Source organism: Coffea arabica, chromosome 11e (assembly GCF_036785885.1).
Source record: "Coffea arabica cultivar ET-39 chromosome 11e, Coffea Arabica ET-39 HiFi, whole genome shotgun sequence".
NCBI lineage: Eukaryota > Viridiplantae > Streptophyta > Magnoliopsida > Gentianales > Rubiaceae > Coffea > Coffea arabica.
Window position 1 is genome coordinate 29,966,102 of NC_092331.1, and position 19,010 is coordinate 29,985,111.

The window sequence follows — 19,010 nt, forward strand, 5'->3', positions numbered from 1 at the left end:
GTCAAATACGGTTTGTGATTCTGGTACGTTTTTGGAAAGTTTATGGCTGGAACTTTGGCTTCACATTTGACTGAGTTACAAGCTGTTTGGACTTCCGACCAAAACACCAAACCTATAGCCCTATATCAGAGCTTTCTAACGCCCTTGGAATTTAATGAATCGGATTTATAAAACCTGAGATATAGCCGAGCAAACAAGGCCTGCCCGTGAAAATGACCAGAAATCTGTTTTGGTCCTGATGACCAATTTCCGTTCCGAATTTGGGTTGCCGACCTTCATGAAAGTTGTTCCATTTGGAATGAACTATCTAACTGCCAATTTTCAGCTCTTTTGACCATGTGTAGCATAGAAAACAGTTTGCACTCAAAACTGACCATTTGTGCATTTGCCAGATTTCGTAAGTGATTGTGTTTGGTTCATTTGGGACTAAAGCCTCCAGTTTCAGTTCTGGATGTCTTCATAACAGTTGTTGTTCATCCTTTAAGCTTCGATATGGCGTCTCATATGCCTTAATCCGATATTCGTAGCTCAACTTATGAGTAAACTAGAAACGAGTGTCAAATCTGCCGTTTCTGCTAACGGCCGTCTCCTTTTCCGTTCGTCATATTTATGTGCGCGCGTGCCGTTTTTGCCGTTTTGCTTGTTTTAGGCACGATAGTAGCCGTTTGCGATATTATGTGACACAATCTTCTATTTCAGACGGTGGTGAGCTGGGCGGAACTGGTGGGGCCCACTACTAGCTGTTCATTTTGATCCGACTTCGTACTTTTGCTATTTCAGTTTCTGAGTAAGTATTCAGGCCGGTTTGGTGTGTTTTCTTTGCTATGTGTTTGAGATATGTGAAAAGGGCACTTAGGCGAGGGTGTACTTTATCGCACTCGACCTAAACCCTAATTTGAATGTATAATTGTACTTGGCATATGTATATGAACCTTTTGGAACCAAAACCCTTGAGCTTGTGGCTCGGGGCGACTTTCGAATAAAGTTTGTGAAGTTTGCAAAGTTTGTGATTTTGAATAATTTTGTGAAGTTTGTGAGTTTGGGGCGAACTCTTGACCTGGTTGGACTATTCGAGCCGGTTAGGGCTTGGTCGAAGGCAGTCCAACTTAGTCTGAGGTCACCAAGTTTGTAGGTTCATGTTATGAACCAATTTTGTGAATCCGGTTCACCGAGAAGGTGACCAAGTTTGTGACCCGAGCTTGTGACTCAAGCTCAAGTTTGTGATTTCGTTCGCCCGGGCAAGTTTGTGAGGTGACTGGCCAGTGAGGGTGATAAGGTGTCGGTGGGTGTACAAGTGAAGTTCTACGGACTATTATTTGCAGTCGACGGAGTGTCGGCAGGAGATCACGCATGGCATATGAGTTGGCTTTGGAGCCACCTGTATCCTTATTATGTGATGTTACTTTTCTGCTTTTGCTTTACTCTTATTGTGTAACTGTTATGTGAAATTTATGCTTTCGCCCCTGTTTACTTGCTAAGCATATAGCTTACCCCATTCCTTTTGTTTTCCTTAGCAGGGGCCGACGCGGGGACTTTTGGCTCGTATACTAGTATAGTTAGATTGGCTTGTAATAGTTGCATAGTTAGAATGTTTGTTTTGTTTTGGTGGTTTGTATAAGGACCCTTCTTAGGGTCTATCTTCTGCTGGATGTGATTGTAGTATATTAGAGTAGTTTGACTCAAGACTTTTGAAGATGTGAATATAACTTTTGGGATTGTATATATTGTATTTAGTGCTCTTTCGAACTTTAGGTTTTGAGTCCTGGCGCGAGCTAGGCAGGCGGCCCGCCGATACCCTTGGGTTCGCCCTTGGGAGAAGTGGGGTCGTCACACACCCCCGTAGTTTGTTTTCCTTAACAGGAGCTCGGAATGGAAAGATTTTGGAGAAACTGACTTGATTACCTTTTGATGAGAATTTAGATGTAAATGGTTTAGTCAACTTTGGATGGTTGTTTTTTTTTGGAAAATTGGATGTAACTTTTGGAAACTTTGTGATGTAAGACTCGAATGATTATATAAGGAACCGACTTTTCTTTATATTGACTCTTATTATTGGTTGGTTATCTTTATATTTAAATTAAACTTGTATTGAACCCTGGCGAGAGTTAGGCAGGCGGCCCACCGAAACCCTAGGGTTCGCCCTAAGGACAAGTGAGGTCGTCACAATTTCAATTTTCCCAAATACCTAAATTATCATAGTTTCTGATAGGTCATAATTTGTTGTTAAATTTATAATTATTCCCCTTGATTTTAGCCAAATATTGTTTTAATTGTCAGATTCTACTTGTATTTCGTGTTTTATGTTAATTGTAGGGCAATTGGAGTAAAAAATGCTAAAATGGGTGATTTTCTTGGAGTTGATTGTGTGAGGACTCGCAAATTTCTTATATTTTTCTCAAAAATGCCTTTTATTTGGAAATTATTATTTATTAAAGCCCTACTACCCAATCATTCCACAATGAGTGTAAATAAACCTAGAAAGTAGGGTTTCACTTTTGGTTTCAAGATTGGGGCAAAATTAGGGATTTCGCGATTTTTCGCCGGATGAATTTTCGGTATGGAACAAGGATCAAATTTGGTGATTAAAAGTGACTTTTAAGTGAGAAATAATATGTGATTAGGGGCAATGATATAAGGTTAGTGAATAGGAAGAAAAAACCTAGTACATGTGTTTTTAAGAAAAACGGTGCGAACCAACGGGTACCGTGCACTACCGATTGAACGCACCACTTGACCACCACTTTCTTACCATATAAGCTCATTAATACTTGAGCAAAATATCTTCTCTTTTGCCAGCTAGCTTGACCGAAACTTAGGGTTAGAAATAGCAAGGAAAAGAAAGAGAAAAATGAGAGGAGGTGGTGGCGCCAAGTGTCGCCACCTAAGGGTTTCTTGACCAAGAGATGGTCTTCCTTCTTATCCCCAATTTTTGCTCCTTTTCCTTCATTATTTCTGCTGCTTGGCCAAACAAGAGAGGAGAGAAAGAGAGAGCAAGAAACAAATTCCTTCTTCTTGATTTTAGCCATCCAAGTGAGAAATTAAACTTCTAAACCGATTAAAGTGTTAGTTGTGAGTTGGGAAGCTAGGGTAACTAAAAATTTCCAAAGGAGGTGGAGTATCACTCTTCCAAGCTTTGTCTTTGAGGTATAAGATCTGATCATGGTTCTTGTTCTTTTAAATTTTGGTTTAAGATGTTATCTAGTTCATGTTTTGGCTTGATTACAAGATATGCAAGTTGTTGTGATGATTTTGGATGATATATGCAAGTTAGGGTTTAATAAATTTCTGCCTAAACTTGTTGTATAGTTGGTATATGTTGTATATAAGATTATATAAGGGGCTTTGGTAGTGTTGGAAGCAAGAAAATAAATAAATGGTCATGAAATCCCAAAAATTCCAGATTTCTGGAATTTCATGTTTACATTCTGCCCGGTTTTAGTACTCATAGTTAGAGAACGATTTAGGCTTTTCCTAAAACATAAAAGTTGTAGAGAATGGTATTTTATAGGTACCTACAAAATTTCAACCCAATCGGAGCTATGTAGACTGTGAAAAGGCCAAAATACTCTCGCTGCCTAGGATGCATTCCAGTGATCCGTTTTGGACAATTCATCCAGTTAATCGTATTTATTCACTATGTTCCGTACTGATTTATCTATTTTCCAAAACATGAAAGTTTTATTATTCTGTCTTAGCTTTTAAACGCCTCTAAGAACACCTTAATCGGACCTTGGTAACCTGAGATATAGTCATTTAAAGGTAGTGCGGTTAATTAGCCGACTAGTTGGATTTTGGTTCTGTAAATTGGAAATTTGACTAGGTTTCATTGGAAATTGGACTAAGTGATCTTCATAAAAATGGTAGCCCTGTGTCTTAGCTTCGAAATGGTATAAGTTGCGCCTCAATCCAATACGCATAGCCTAGGATGTGTTCTTTCCGCAACCACACGTCAAATCTGTCTTTTGCTAGGTTACATTTCCGCACTTGTTATCACTTTGATTTTTGTTCTTATGTTGTTATGAGCCTATGGAACGGCTATTTACTTGAAACTATGATATGTATGACTTTGGGATTGGCTGAGGAAAAATAATGAAGCCATAAATGGCTGAAAAATTAGGTAAAAACAAAGGGCATGCTGCCCAAATTTACGCTTGAGGACTAGAAAACTATACTTGCAACTTGAGTAAAGGTTAGAAGTGATTATCACTTGAACTATCGAGGACCTTTGCTATTTTGTTTATCGAGGGTTATACGTTAGGACTTGGCCGAACTTGTACTCTTAGAAAAATGATATGAATCACTATGAAACCGTTTTACTTGCACTTTTGACTCGAAAGTCATCTCCAAGCAAACATGTTATCAAATTTTTCAGTTTGAAAAGCGAGCAACTATTTCACGACTATTTCTCAAGTGAATTTCAATTTCTTGATTCTTAATGAACGAAACGCTTAAGTTTCGAACCTTAGTTGATTTTCAAAGTTCTCAAGTTAAGTTTTATCTCAGATTTGGACTCCAAACCCGGAGTACCACCCAGACACGAGCACTAGAGGCACTATTTTGGTGAGTGCTTCCAAGTATCTAATTGAACTCGATATTTGCCATTTATCTTTGATCAACGTGAATACATGATATATATGTGATTTGATAGAGTAAGGGTGTACTTTATCGCACTTGCCCTATCCAAATTTGTTCTTGTTTATCGACTTTACTTGACTTGCTCTACATGCACATGAATTATATTATGCCTGGAATTCCAGAAACCCTATGGCTAGTTAATCAAGTCGAACCGGCAAGGGCCTGGTCGATTAGATAACAAACCCTGGGTCACTAGTAAGGTCGAGGGGAGTGTTATCTCCTCGGCAATTCAGTATACTCGAGTATTACCACCCGTGTTTCGTGTGGCATGCGGGCCCGGAGAAGGGGGTTGATTGGTGGACGAAAACTGGCGAGAAGTGGAGTTTTCTTTCTGGACTAGTTATTACTTGAAAGTTGACGGAGTGTCAACTACTATTTGATCAAGTTGGGATGGAGCCGTGACATGAGCAACTGTATCCTTACTTGTGAACATGATCCACACATTTCTTGACTACTTGAAGTATTATCTCTTTACTTGAACTTGTTTGCTCGCTATTTCACTATTACCTTGTTATTATCTTGTTTGCTGGACAATTTGATATCTGGAACGTCACTGAGCTTTCGCTCACTCTATTAGTTTTGTTTTCCTTACAGGGGTACGAGTGACGCGTGAGACGTGTAAAGACTAGCGTAGTCTAGTTATTTTGACTTTTGACTTGTACTCGCGCTATTCCTCGAATAGAATGTTTTGTTATGGGATTGTATATACTTTGAACCGTTTGGGTATATTGAGGCTTTGTACCTTGATTTGGTATCAATATAAATTATAAGTTTTAATTGCGATGTTATTTATGGTACATGGATATATGCGCGTGATTCGAGTGAGTGAGTCCTGGCGAGAGTTGGGCAGGCGACCCGTTGAACCCTCTGGTACGCCTTAGGGAGAGGTGGGGTCATCACAGATTGTCAAGCGTAAGTTTCCCAATTTAAGATGGAGTCTATGTGGAGTATTGATTGAAGATTAGGAAACTGCCACTCTTTACTAGATGTCTTATTAGGAAACAACTGGCATTATTCTTGGAGTTACCTTAGTCAATTAGAATTCTAGTTTCGGTTGACCAATTAATTAGTAGTCATTAGGTTTCTTCCCATGACTTTTGGAGGGGAGCCGCCACTTGCTTTTGGCTTGTCGGCTGGCCTTTTCATTAGTTTTAGGGAAAATGACAATTGCAAGCTCCCAATGGATTTTCTTATAAGCATGGCTTGTTCTCCACCAATAGAAAACTAATTTCATACTTTTAGTCAAGGGGACAACTGAAGATTTGGTTCAACAATAACTGTGAGATCTAAATTATTTTAATTGCTTCTTTCATTCATTAGTATTTGTATGTTTTCTGCTTTTATTGGCTATAACTATTGTGTATGATTGAATAGTTGCGTAATATTTAATTATTCACGTAGTCTATTCGCTAATTGGGGGTAGTTGAATACGTAATTGTTCGATTACTCTCATCCCGGTAGCAACTGACATAATTGAATTTATGTTAGGGAAACGTACAATCTAATTTAAATAAACCCTCGTTGCGTGTTTATTGATTAGAGTAGGGTTTCTCTAGTTTCTAATTCAATTGGAGAATTAAATCCTATGGTCGTACCTAGGGTTATTCCTAAATTAGGAGAATAGTCAATGGTCGTACCTTGGCTATCGAGACAGTAAGGAGAGACTGACTGTCATATCGTATCTAGGGTTATTCCTAAATCAGGGAAGTTTCGTTATCAATATTACTTTTCTTTTATTCTTTATTTTACATTGGGGACAATGTAAGATTTAGGTGTGGGGGGATAGCATATGATAGTATATTGGAAAAGTACAAGTGTAGGTATTTTTGTTGGAATTTTTTGTTTGACTTTGTCGAATTTTATCCAGTTTTTGCCTATTTTTGTACGTATTTATGGTTGTTCCTGATAAACGACGGTTAGATATTTCAAAATTTTCTATTACTAAGATTTTATACTCTAAAGGTGTTAAATATGACATGGTTAAATCTAAGAATATTTCTTTGGTGAATATTCGAGATTTTGTGCCTTTTGCACTTTTTGGTTAACTTCTCTACGTATTATAAATATTTGTCTAGCATTTTTTTTTGTAAATTGGTTCAACTATTAATCTTAGTTCTCCATATTTAAGAAATGAAGCGGGTTTGTGTAATTTTTAATTTTAATTTGGTGATTATTTATGAATAGTATTCGGCTATACTCCGCTAGTATCGTTACCTAGTAACCGGAGGTCTTCACCACAAGTGTCGATTTTCATGTCAAAAAGTGATGATAGCTATGAGTATGTGGTTTTTAAGCGATGAGGGCTGAGTAACCGGGTTCCTTCATTTGGCAAATGTGGGAGTTCGCATCAAAACGCTTAAATGGCTAAAGACTAAATATTCCCCCTGAAAAAAAAATCAATCAAGTGTGAGGATATTTTAGAAAATAAAAAAAATGTGCCAATAGTGAAAAATATGAAAGTGTTTGAATGAATTGTTAGCCCGTTGATCCATGAATTTTAATGTTGAGATTTTGCTTAATAGTCGGACCATTTACTGATGGATGCTGGTTGAATATTTTATATTCTTAGATTAGTTAGTCATAAATTGAAAGAGCCCTTGATCTTGAAAGCTAACTGGAGAGATATTTCTTAAAAATTGTCACTAATATTTGACATATGTTTTAATTATATCTTGGCAATAGAAGATTTGAATAATAACCATTGTTTAAATTTGATTGCTTGATTGGTGTTCTCATGCTTGAGGACAAGCATGGCTTAGGTGTGGGAAAAATTGATAGGTCATAATTTGTTGCTAAATTTATAATTATTCCCCTTGATTTTAGCCAAATATTATTTTAATTGCCAGATTCTACTTATATTTGGTGTTTTATGTTAATTGTAGGGCAATGGAGTAAAAAGTGCTAAAATGGGTGATTTTCTTGGAGTTGATTGTCAAGTACAAGCTTCCCAATTCAAGATGGAGTCTACGTGGAGTATTGATTGAAGATTAGGAAACTGCCACTTTTTATTAGCTGTCTTATTAGGAAACAACTGGCATTATTCTTGGAGTTACCTTAGTCAATTAGAATTCTAGTTTCGGTTGACCAATTAATTAGTAGTCATTAGGTTTCTTCTCATGACTTTTAGAGGGGAGCCGCCACTTGCTTTTGGCTTGTCGGCTGGCCTTTTCATTAGTTTTATGGAAAAAGACAATTGCAAGCTCCCAACGGATTTTCTTATAAGCATGGCTTGTTTTCCACCAATGGAGAACTAATTTCATACTTCTAGTCAAGGGGGCAACTGAAGATTTGGTTCAACAATAATTGTGAAATCTAAATTATTTTAATTGCTTCTTTCATTCATTGGTATTTGTATATTTTCTGCTTTTATTGGCTATACCTATTGTGTATGATTGAATAGTTACGCAATATTTAATTATTCACGTAGTCTATTCGCTAATTGTGGGTAGTTGAATACGTAATTGTTCGATTACTCTCATCCCGGTAGCAACTGACATAATTGAATTTATGTTAGGGAAACGTACAATCTAATTTAAATAAACCCTCGTTGCGTGTTTATTGATTAGAGTAGGGTTTCTCTAGTTTCTAATGCAATTGGAGAATTAAATTCTATGGTCGTACCTAGGGTTATTCCTAAATTAGGAGAATAGTCAATGGTCGTACCTTGGCTATCGAGATAGTAAGGAGAGACTGACTGTCATATCGTATCGGCAGTTAAAAACCTACTTATTAATGAATGTTGGAATTATATTTGAATCAATGATCAGTTGCATGAACCATCTCTGAAGTGTATCCTTAGCTAGAGTTTTCCCAATTATTTCTCTCTATTAATTATTTTTTGCAATTGATTAATTTAGTTAACAATTCATTAGCATTTAATTCTCAAACCCCCATTTCCCCTTGACTTGAAAAGGAACGAATTTGTCCCCAATCCCTGAGGAGACGACCCTGCTTGCTACTGTCTACATGTTAATAATTTTCTGTCAGCTAATTAATTCTAGTATATCGGATTAAGCAAACTCTTTGGAGTCAAGGTGAATCAAGTAACCCATTGCACATCCAGAGTCCCTGCTCCAGTACCTAGAATTGATTGTTGACTGTTTTTGGTGGTAGTTAGGTTTTTATTATTGCACAGATTCGACACCTGTCAGTTTCCAATATCAAAGAAATCAAAAGCAACAAAAAAAATTTAAAGCATAATGAAACTTTTAGGTATTACCTTTCAATGGGGTACATCCAAAGATAATGCACCGGTTCACCTAACTTCATTTCAGTTGCTAAGTGAATAGTTAGATGCACCATGATATCAAAGAATGTTGGTAGAAAACATTTCTCCAATTGACAGAGCATAACTGCAATATTATTTTCCAAACGGACCACATCTTGGGGTAGATCACTTTAGAACAAAGCTGCTTGAAGTATCTACTCAATCGAATCAAAGGATAGCGCATAGATTTTGGTAAAGTCTTTCTCAAAGCTATGGGCAATAATTGCTGCTTTAGGATATAATTGTCATGACTTTTAAGGCCTAAAATTCTAGGTGGTTTTACTCTCACACATCTTGAAATATTAGCTGCATAACCATCTGGCACCTTCACCTTTTTAAGAACCTTACAAAATGTAGTTTTCTGATATTTTTCCATTGTAAAGGAAGATGGAGGCAATTAAACCTTTCCAGCTTCTATATCAATGGGACGCCAATCTTTCCTTATCCCCATTTCTTTCAAATCACAACATGAATTATAATGGTCGTTTGCTTTATCTTCCATATCCAACAATGTTCCCCAAATTTTTTTCACAAATATTCTTTTCAATATGCATGAAGTCAAGATTATGTTGTAAGACATTATCTTTCCAATACGGCAAGTTAAAGAAAATACTACTTTTCTTTCAATTAAAAGGCAATTTAGGATTATCTTTTACAAATTTGCCAAATTTAATTTGTAAATCTCCCAACTCACTCAAAATCATATCCTGTGACGCCCCGAAGAAAAAAATGAGTTTGAGAACCCGGAAATTTTCTAATTTTCTAGGGTTTATTTTATTTACTTGCCCGCCTTTCTACATTTTCTTTATTAGAAAAATTCCCCAGATAAAGTTTATGAGCAAAGATAGTTTGAAAATGATTTTTCTAGTATCGGTTAGTTTTTGAGAAATTAAAAGCGTATTTTGAACATGGGACCCGCAAGTGCGGTAAATGCATTATATTTTTGACAACTTGTTGGAATTTTGTATTAAGTGATATTATTTTACAAAGTGTTAAGATATTTGTCTGATAAGTTTTAAACCTAAAGGTGACAAGTGTCACCATAAGAGTTAGTCTTGCCATTTGACCACTATTCATGCCTTTACCAAATTAATATCAAAATTGACCAAAAATCTTCCATTTTTCCTTCAAGCTTGGCTGAACCTCTTCTTACAAGAAAAGAAAGAAAAGCTTCCAAGTTTCTTGCTCCAATCTTGTCCAATCTCACAAACTAACCGTTTAATCTTGAATTCCTTCCATAAAACCTCTTCAAGTAGTGATTATGAGTTGGTGTGTGAAGTTGTTTGGAAAGTTAAGGTGACCCATAGCTCTCTCTCTCTTGTTTTAAAGGTAAGTTGTGAAGAACCACCCTCCTCCTTTAATTGATGCTTAAAGCATGCTTAGTGGTTGTATAAGATGCAAGTTTATGGATTGATTCTTGATTTGTGGTTGAAATAATGAAGTTTTATTATTTTTGGGGAATTTTCTGTTTTAATATAAGCATGATTCTATGGCTATCTATGATGATTGGAAATGATGTTTAAGGACTCTATGAGGTGGAAAAAGTGGAAGATTGCAATTAATTTCTGTTTTGGAAGAAATCTGGAAAATTAGGGTTCTTGGTTCTTCATTCTGTCCGAAATTTTTGGTCCTAGATAGAGGCCGAATTGGCCTTGGCTCAAAACATGAAAGTTGTAGGTATTGATGTTTTAAGGGTGCCTATAAAATTTCAGGTCAATTGGAGTAGTGTAGAATGAGATAAGCCGAAACTACTATTGCTGTTCTGGGTTCATCAGGATGTTAGAACTGCGTCTGAAATGGGTTGTTTTGACTGGAATTACTTTGGATTTGGTGGTTGAGGTCTTCTGATGAAATGTAGCTTGATGCCCTAGCTATCATATGCCTTTGGAATTTCTGCATTCGGACCTGTATAGACTGAGTTGTACTGATTACAGCATAGTGTAAGTTGTAAACCTGTAATTACGGTTCTGGTTTGTTATTTGGCATATTTGACTTCGTTGTTCTGGGATTTGGACTGAGTGACCTTCTACATTGTTGTAGCCCTGGTTCTTAGCTTCGAAACGGTGGGTCTTGGACCTCCATCCGATACTCGTAGTACCTTTGGTGCCATTACCGCAAAAGGACGTCAAAACTGTTTTTCTGGTTTTGAGCTTAACTTTCATTTCCGGACTTTTCCCTAGTTTGACTTGTACTAGTACTACTTGGAACTTGCTGAATGACTATTAGATGAACTTGTTGTTGTGTGTGCACCTTTGGGACTGGCTGAGGAAATAATGAAGCCTTGATGGCTGGAAAAGTAAAGAAATTTAGGGGAAGTGCTGTCCGAACTTTGAAGGGACTTGATTGCAGTGAGTTTGTGATCTAAGACTTGGATTTGAGCAAGGCAATGATATATGATGGATGGTTTCTGAGCCATGGAGGTGAGTGACCTCAAACTATTTCTAAAATTATTTATGAACCATTTCTTGCATTATTTACTTTTGAACTGTTTTCAAAGTTACTTTTGGAACTGTTTTCTTACATATCATGCGTGCTTGCATATCAGTGTCTTGTTATTATTGATTTTGCTTTCAATGATTGTTAAAACGAGTTTTCGAGGCGAGTGTGTACTTTATCGCACTTAGCCTCAATGATTGTGAACTTTTAATGATTGAGCGATTGAAATGTTAATTGTGCATGAATGTAAGCCTTTTGGGCTGAACTGGCCATTGCCCCTTGTTACCGGTCGTCTCGAGCCAGAAGCGGACTCGGTCGGGCGACTAGGAACTTGGGTGAACGTTTCGGTATACTCGAGTATTACCTTGTAGGTTGGTGGAGCCTGGCCAAAAGCCAGGGACGGGGTGAATGAATGCACGAATGAAACCAAATGAAATGAAATGACAGGAGAACGAACGTATCCTTTTCATGAATGTTACTATCGCCTTCCATTGTAAATGTTTCTTGAATTATTGATACTCCATATTGAAATGACATTATTGAAATGAACGATTGTGAAACTGATTTGATAACTGATTTTATTGGTTACTCGCTGAGCTTCTAGCTCACCCCAAAATGTTTTATTCCCCTCCACAGGGCTCAAGGCGAAGGCAGGACTTATAGTACTTGTGCACGTGATTGGATGGCCTATGTTTTGTACAGTTTTGATTTGGAATCATTTTATGTATAGTTGGGAATCGTTTCCGCTGCATTTGTGACTTCTAATTTTTGGAGAATTTGATGTAATATTTGAAGTTTTATCTTGAAATTCAATTGAGGATTGTAGTGAACGACTGAGTCCCGGCGAGAGGTGGGCAGGCGGCCCGCCGAACCCTCTGGTTCGCCTTAGGGGAAAGTGGGGCCGTGACATATCCCCGATTTGCAAAGGTGGTCACAATGCATAATTCTTCGGTGCCATTAAAGAATTGAGCTTGCTTTCTAAATTGATGCTTAATATCTAAGAATCTGCGATGCCCCATGTAGCAATATCTGAAACTATGAGTCAATCGTCATGCATGGGTGAACTTGTGACAAACAAGACAAGCATATTCGCCTTTAGCGCTCCACCTAGATAACATTGCATATCCTAGAAAATCACTAATAGTCCACAGCAAGGTTGCATGCAATTGAAAATTTTGTTTTTTTGATGCATCATAAGTTTGGATGCTAGTATCCCACAATTCTATCAATTTTTTAATTAGAGGCTGTAGATAAACATCAATATTATTTCCAGGAGAGAGTGGTCCATGTATTAATAAAGATAGCATAAAGTATAGTTGCTTCATACACATCCATAGAGGTAAGTTATATGGTATTAAAACCACAAGCAAAGTGTTGTGTAAAGTATTCATATTCTTGACTGGATTAAACCTGTTAGATGCCAATCCAAATCTAACATTTCGACAATCTTTGGAAAGTTCTAGATGTAGATGGTCAAAAGTTTGCCAAACTGGAGAATCGTCTGAATGTCTCATATAACCATTTTTTGTACATTTTTCTTCATGTCATCTCATATGAGATGTAATTTTAGAAGACATAAAGAGTCTTTGCAACCTATCTTTTATGGGAAAATGCCACAACACTTTATGAGGAATTTTTCTTTTTTCACTAGTTCGATCATTTTTTTAGGCAACCATCTAAGCTCTTTACATGTTTCACATGAAGTTCTTTTTTCAGTACTACCCCAATAGAGTACAATCATTAGGATAAGCATCAATCTTTTCATGACCCAACCCCAAATCATTCATCAGTTTCTCAGCCTCTTAGTAAGAAGAAAGCAAATTAGTCATGGCCTCAGGAAATGCTTCTCTTAACAGATCAAGAAGCGTATTAAAAATCTTGTTGCTTAGCTTACTAATCCATTTTAGGTGAAGCAAACGAATAATAAAAACCAACTTTGAGAAAGTTTGGCTGTGACAGCCCCACCTTCCCCTAAGGCGAACCAAAGGGGTTAGCGGACTGCCTGCCCAGCTCTCGCCAGGACTAACGGTGCAGTTAGAGCGATCTATTGCGATCCGGAACTTATAAACGCGCGTAAACAAGTCAAAATGCCAAAATAACCCAAAATAAAAAAAAATGAAATCCGGAGTCGGTCATGAATAGTATTCGACCCGTCAGAACCCAACCAAATACCAAGCAAACGTTCACATCTTGAACTTTAGTATTTACAATCCAAAGTTGCATACAAAAGTATTCAAAAGTGGATACATGTATGGTTTGCCAAATCAAAAGAGAAACAGACCCAAAAGTACATTTAGGGTTTCAATAAATGAGCTATACAAAAGATATGTCCAACTAGCTCATTTCGGCAACCAATTATCAATTGCAGTCCAAAAGTAGTTATTTTCCTGTAAGGAATGTAGACACCAAATTTTTGGTTTCTAATTTTATTTTTTTAATCAGTTTAATTTTAGATTTATTTGTTTCAATTGTAGATTTATTTTGGTTGTTTCCTGTTTCATGCCTCTTATTGTATTTTAATTAGTTTACGAGCATTTATTTTATCTACTAATTTGATTAAAAAAGAGAAAAAGGAAAAGAAAAAATAAAAAATTGCAACTTTGCCGTTTATTATTTCTAGTTTACTTATTTTTATCCGATGTTAATTAAATTGTTGTTTTTCTTAATTTTATTATCAACTTTGTTAAATTACTTAAAAAAAAAAAAAGACTTTTATATGCAAGCTGCGGAAACGCAGCTTGCAAGGACAGTCGCTGCCATCGGATGGCCTGGGTTGGAGAGGAATCTCTTCTTCCATCCTCACCCTTGAGGTGAGGGTTGGTCTGGTATAAATACAAGAAAGAACAGCAGCCGAAAGGAGGGAGGATCGGGGAGATAAAAAACATCAAAGGAAAAGAAAGGCTGGGGATAGAAGTAGACGGCTGTAGAAAGAAACAAGAAAGAAGGAGGAGGTTTTTGGAGTTGACGGCTGTGGAGGAAAACATAGAAAAGTCACGGAGGAGGTTGACGGCTAGGAAAAGGAGGAAAGGGGAGAAACCAGAAAAAGAAAGGGAGAGATTGGGAGAGTTTTCGAATAAAGGGAACCCAGAAAAAGAAAAAAAAAGCCGCAAACGAGAGGGTAATAGCAACCAGTAGCAACTACGGAACAGTAGAGAGGAAATCCAACGCCGCCATCATCGTCTTCAAGCGTTGCTGAAAAGCACGGGTTTTTTGCAGCAAGTGGTCCGCTGTGAATCTGTCCTCTTTCTTTCGTCCAAGGTCCAAGTTACTTCCTTTTGCTTTTTATTTGCTCGTTTATTGCTGTGTTATGGTTCATTGTTTCCATGCTGTCTGATGGTTCTTGGCGGATGACTTTACTTAGAATCTGCTTGCTCCTCCTAAAATCCATGTTTTCGACCCCTCCTTACCTTGAATCTCCTCTGTTGTATGTTTAAGTCGTGTGTTCATGATGTATGCTGGGCTGCAAGTTTCTGTGCTTTCTGGAAATGAAAACCCAAGTGGCCGAACGCTTGTCCAGATTTTCGCATCCTCTGGTTCTCAGTTTTTTTCATGTTTAAAACATAGGATTTTGTGGTTAAAATGGAAAGAATATTGGGTAATTTTGTTGTTTGGACCCAAGTTTTGCTGGTTGCGCCATTAGATCTGTTGGATGGCATTCAAAACCCACCAGAAATTGAATCCAACATGCTAGAATTAGTATAAGTAACAAGAGATGTTTTCCTGTCTTTGCAAAATCTGTTTGGGGGAGGGGGATTTTAAATCCTTGATCTTGTTGTCATTGTATGATTTCGTTGGGATGAGTTTTTGTGGGATTAGTTTGACAGATTTTTGCATGTTTCTTTTGGGATAATGTCATGGTCCTTTTCCTGGGTATGGAAGCCGACAGATTGCAGAAAATTCTTGAAAAGTTTGCATGCTTGGTTGATGGAATATGTGATTTCATTGTTTAGGTTCAAAGTTTGAGGTCTGGTTCAGTTCTTAGTTATGTTTAGTGAAGAGGAACTTGCATACTTGTATTAAAACGCAGGAAATGAAAGAAAGCTGCATTCAGTTCTCGTGTTTTGCTGTTTTCCCTTGTCCCATAACAACCCATAAAGCTGGTTTTCCTCAATTTGTTTGCATGTTCAACCTTATGTCAAGGATAGTGGTAGATGATTTGACGAGGTTTGGGTTGTGTTCTGAAGTTTTTGCCCTCTTTTTCTGGTTTGCCGATAAGCTGCAAAGTTGCTGCAAGAAAATTGCAGAACATTTTCCAGATTTTTGCATGCTCTTTACCTCTATTTTTGCATTGAAACATGAGAGTTGGGTAGTTAAAAAGTGGAAGAAATGTGTGGTTATCTTCTCACTTTGATCCTTGGTTTAGTTGATTGGAGCCATTACTTGTGTTAGGATGGATGGGAAATTGCATTTGAGAAACCCAGCAGATGCTTCAACCTTCTTGTTGCAGAAACATTTCGTAGCATTTGCATGCATTCTGCATGAATAAGTTCCAGAAAAATTGCACTTTGACCCCCCAAGTTCCCTTTTGTTTCACTATGACCCAACCAATTGAATAATTTCATCAATTTGATCCTTCGCAGTTTTGATTTTCGCAACTTCATTGTTTGTTTGCTTTAATTAATTACCATCTTTTGTTTAAGTGCATTTAATTCGTGACTTTAGAGGCTTTATGATCAAGTGAGCTTTGTTTTGCACATTTCTTTTAATTTTTCTTAATTAAAGTGGTACCTTGACCTTTTTATTGTTTTGAAGCCATTTTTCCTTCATTTGATCACCATTGCATGGGGAGGTATAATTTCTTTTATCCCTTTTTGTCTCTCCTACGTGATCCAACGTGCTAAGTGAAAATTGCATGTCTACTTCGCTTTCCTTGCCTTTCCTTAATTCTTTTCATTTATTTCATTTACTTTTGCTTTTATTTAAGTTATTCTTTATGGGGTATGTGTACACCTCTTGGCTTGTAATAGATAGGGCATGGAGAGCATTTTTGTCCATTTTTCCCCTTCCCCTTTTGTTTTAGCTAGCAAATGTAATAGGTTCATTGGATTGATTGCTTGCTTTTGTTGCAACGTGTTAATTTGCTTTATTAGGCTCTTGCATCTAGTCGAGCATGCTAAGTGTTATGTGCTATGTGTTTATATGTGATTTGCATGTCTACTTGCTTTCTATAGTCATAGACGGATGTGATGGATGAATGCACGTCACCACACTAGTCCAACACTAGTTGTGGCTCATTGTCCCATTTTCCACTAGTCCAACGCTAGTAGGAATTCATAGATATGGGCTAGTCCAACGCTAGACCCTTAGGGATCCCCCTCGCTAGTTCATACTTGCATGCTCCACTACATTCCATGCATTTTTCGTAGTTTTTTTAGCATATTGGCATGCCCCTCCAACCCTTCCCCCTTCATTTTAGGCTTTTGCATCTTCATGCTAGTTATAGAGTACATTTGCCTGAGAGTCCCCTTTCGATAAGGGAAACGAGCGAGTGTGGCTACAAAATAACCTTAGCACGCTAGTTCTTCCTTCTAATCAAAGGGAAAATTAAGGTCGTGAAATTAGGAGTCATTCCCGTACCCGACTTGATGCATACCTCTAGGTTCATGCATTCTCATTCTTATCATGTCACTTCCTCACTCTTTTGTCCACATTTTTCCACTATTTATATTTTTCGCAATCCACATGCCATGCTCACACACTTGCCCTATCACTTATTCATTTTCTATTTCACAAATTGCACCCAATCGCACTTATATGCATTTACTACTATTGTATCATATTTTTCATCCACTTGCACACAAACACCTTTATTTTCCCAATTTGCACACATGCACTTGTCTTACATTCGTACACATGCACGTTTTCTTACATTTTCACACTTGCACTCATATTTGAGTCCTCATTTGCATCATTCGCGACCTCTATGAGGGCTTTCCTTATTGGCCACCACAACTCATGTGGTTGGGACCAAAAGCCTCATAAGAGACATTTTAGATTTAGGATTGCATTTTTCTTTCCTTTTTCATATCCATTAGTCACATCCAACATGCAACGCATATTTTGGGTAGAAGAATTAGGAAAAGTGGGGCTAAATCACGCAACTAGCTCTTGCTAGGGTAAGGGAGTGCCTTAGGCTTTGCCTTTGCCTTCTCCCTTATCAAATGTGACCCCCGATCCCTTTCTTTAGTTACGTAGACCTAAAAGTTCTCTAAAAAGGGTTTTGTTTATTTTTCTTTCCAAAAAATCACTTTTTGGGTGACTTGGTACACCCTAACTCTATACCAAGTGGCGACTCCATTTTCCATACAAAAAACCCTTTTTGAACTCTGTTTGGCCAAATCGTCGCATTTTCAAGTCCCATGGCCTTTTTATTTTCATTTTTATTCTCATACACATTCCACACACTACATTCACACCACACGTCAAAAAGTGGGGCGCGACAAGGAAAACAAAAGGAACGGGGTGAGCTAGTTGCCCAGTGAGATAATACTACTCAAGCAACCAAGTTCATATAGGCATCAAGCTTTTCATTCCAAGTCATCAAAGGTAAATAAAACACACATCAATAATGATGATAAAAGGATACGGACGGCTCTCAAGAGCCCTTTTCCTCGTTTGCATTCTTGATCAGATCATCTTCTCATTGACTCTCCGTCAATGTTTAAAAGTAACCAACCATAGACTTCACTTCACTCCCACTCCTTCCACCTAACATCCCCCTACCGGGCCCGAACTCCAAACACTTGCACTGTGGTATTACTCGAGTATACCGGAATCGAGAGTCTCTCATACTACAAGATTCCTTATAACTTTTCCCCAAGGATCATTAATTGGCACGACCAAGCCCTCGCCGGCTCGATTCAATCAACTACCAATGGGGTTGAGCTCAATGATAACAATTGTAGTCGTTGGATACTCGTTTAATCGACACCAAGTCAAGTACTTTCATTTCATGTAACATTCCAATACCATGATAAACAATAAGTGAGAGTGATAAAGTACCCTCTCATTTCAATCAATGAACATTCAACTCATCAAGTTCAAGTATCAAAGCTATATAGTAACACACAAGTGAGTAGTACACTCACCAGGGTCAGTACAGATACCTCCCAAAAGAGAGCTTTAATTACCAAGAAACCCTAAAATAATCCAAGGAAAACAATTGAAGGTTCCACTTTCAAAATCGAGTATACAGAATGCACATGTGAGGCTCGACTACCAGTCGTATGCCTCGCCAAATAATTACTAAAGCAAGGGTGCAAAACATGATTTTTGGTAACGAAAAGGTAACATGAAGACCTAGGCTCAAACAACCCAAAAGCCCTTCGTTCAAATCACAAGTAAATCCAACTAGCCTTGAAGAAAAATTTCGACAGCATATCCCTTGTGTTTACCTATTTTCCAGCCATCATGGCTTCATTATTTCCTCAAATCAGTCCCAACAGTTCATACAAAATAATCTCATTCCCAAAAGCCGTTCACTAGGCTTAATGGCATTCAAGTACAAAATTTAGCTAGGAAATGACCGGATATGAAAGTCAAGCCCTAAACTATTCAAATAAACACAATAAGACTCGATTACAAGTCATAAACCAATTCTACATACCATCAAAACAGGGTTCCCTAAGCATACTCGAGCAATAGAGGAAACCAGAAAATCCGGAAATAGAAT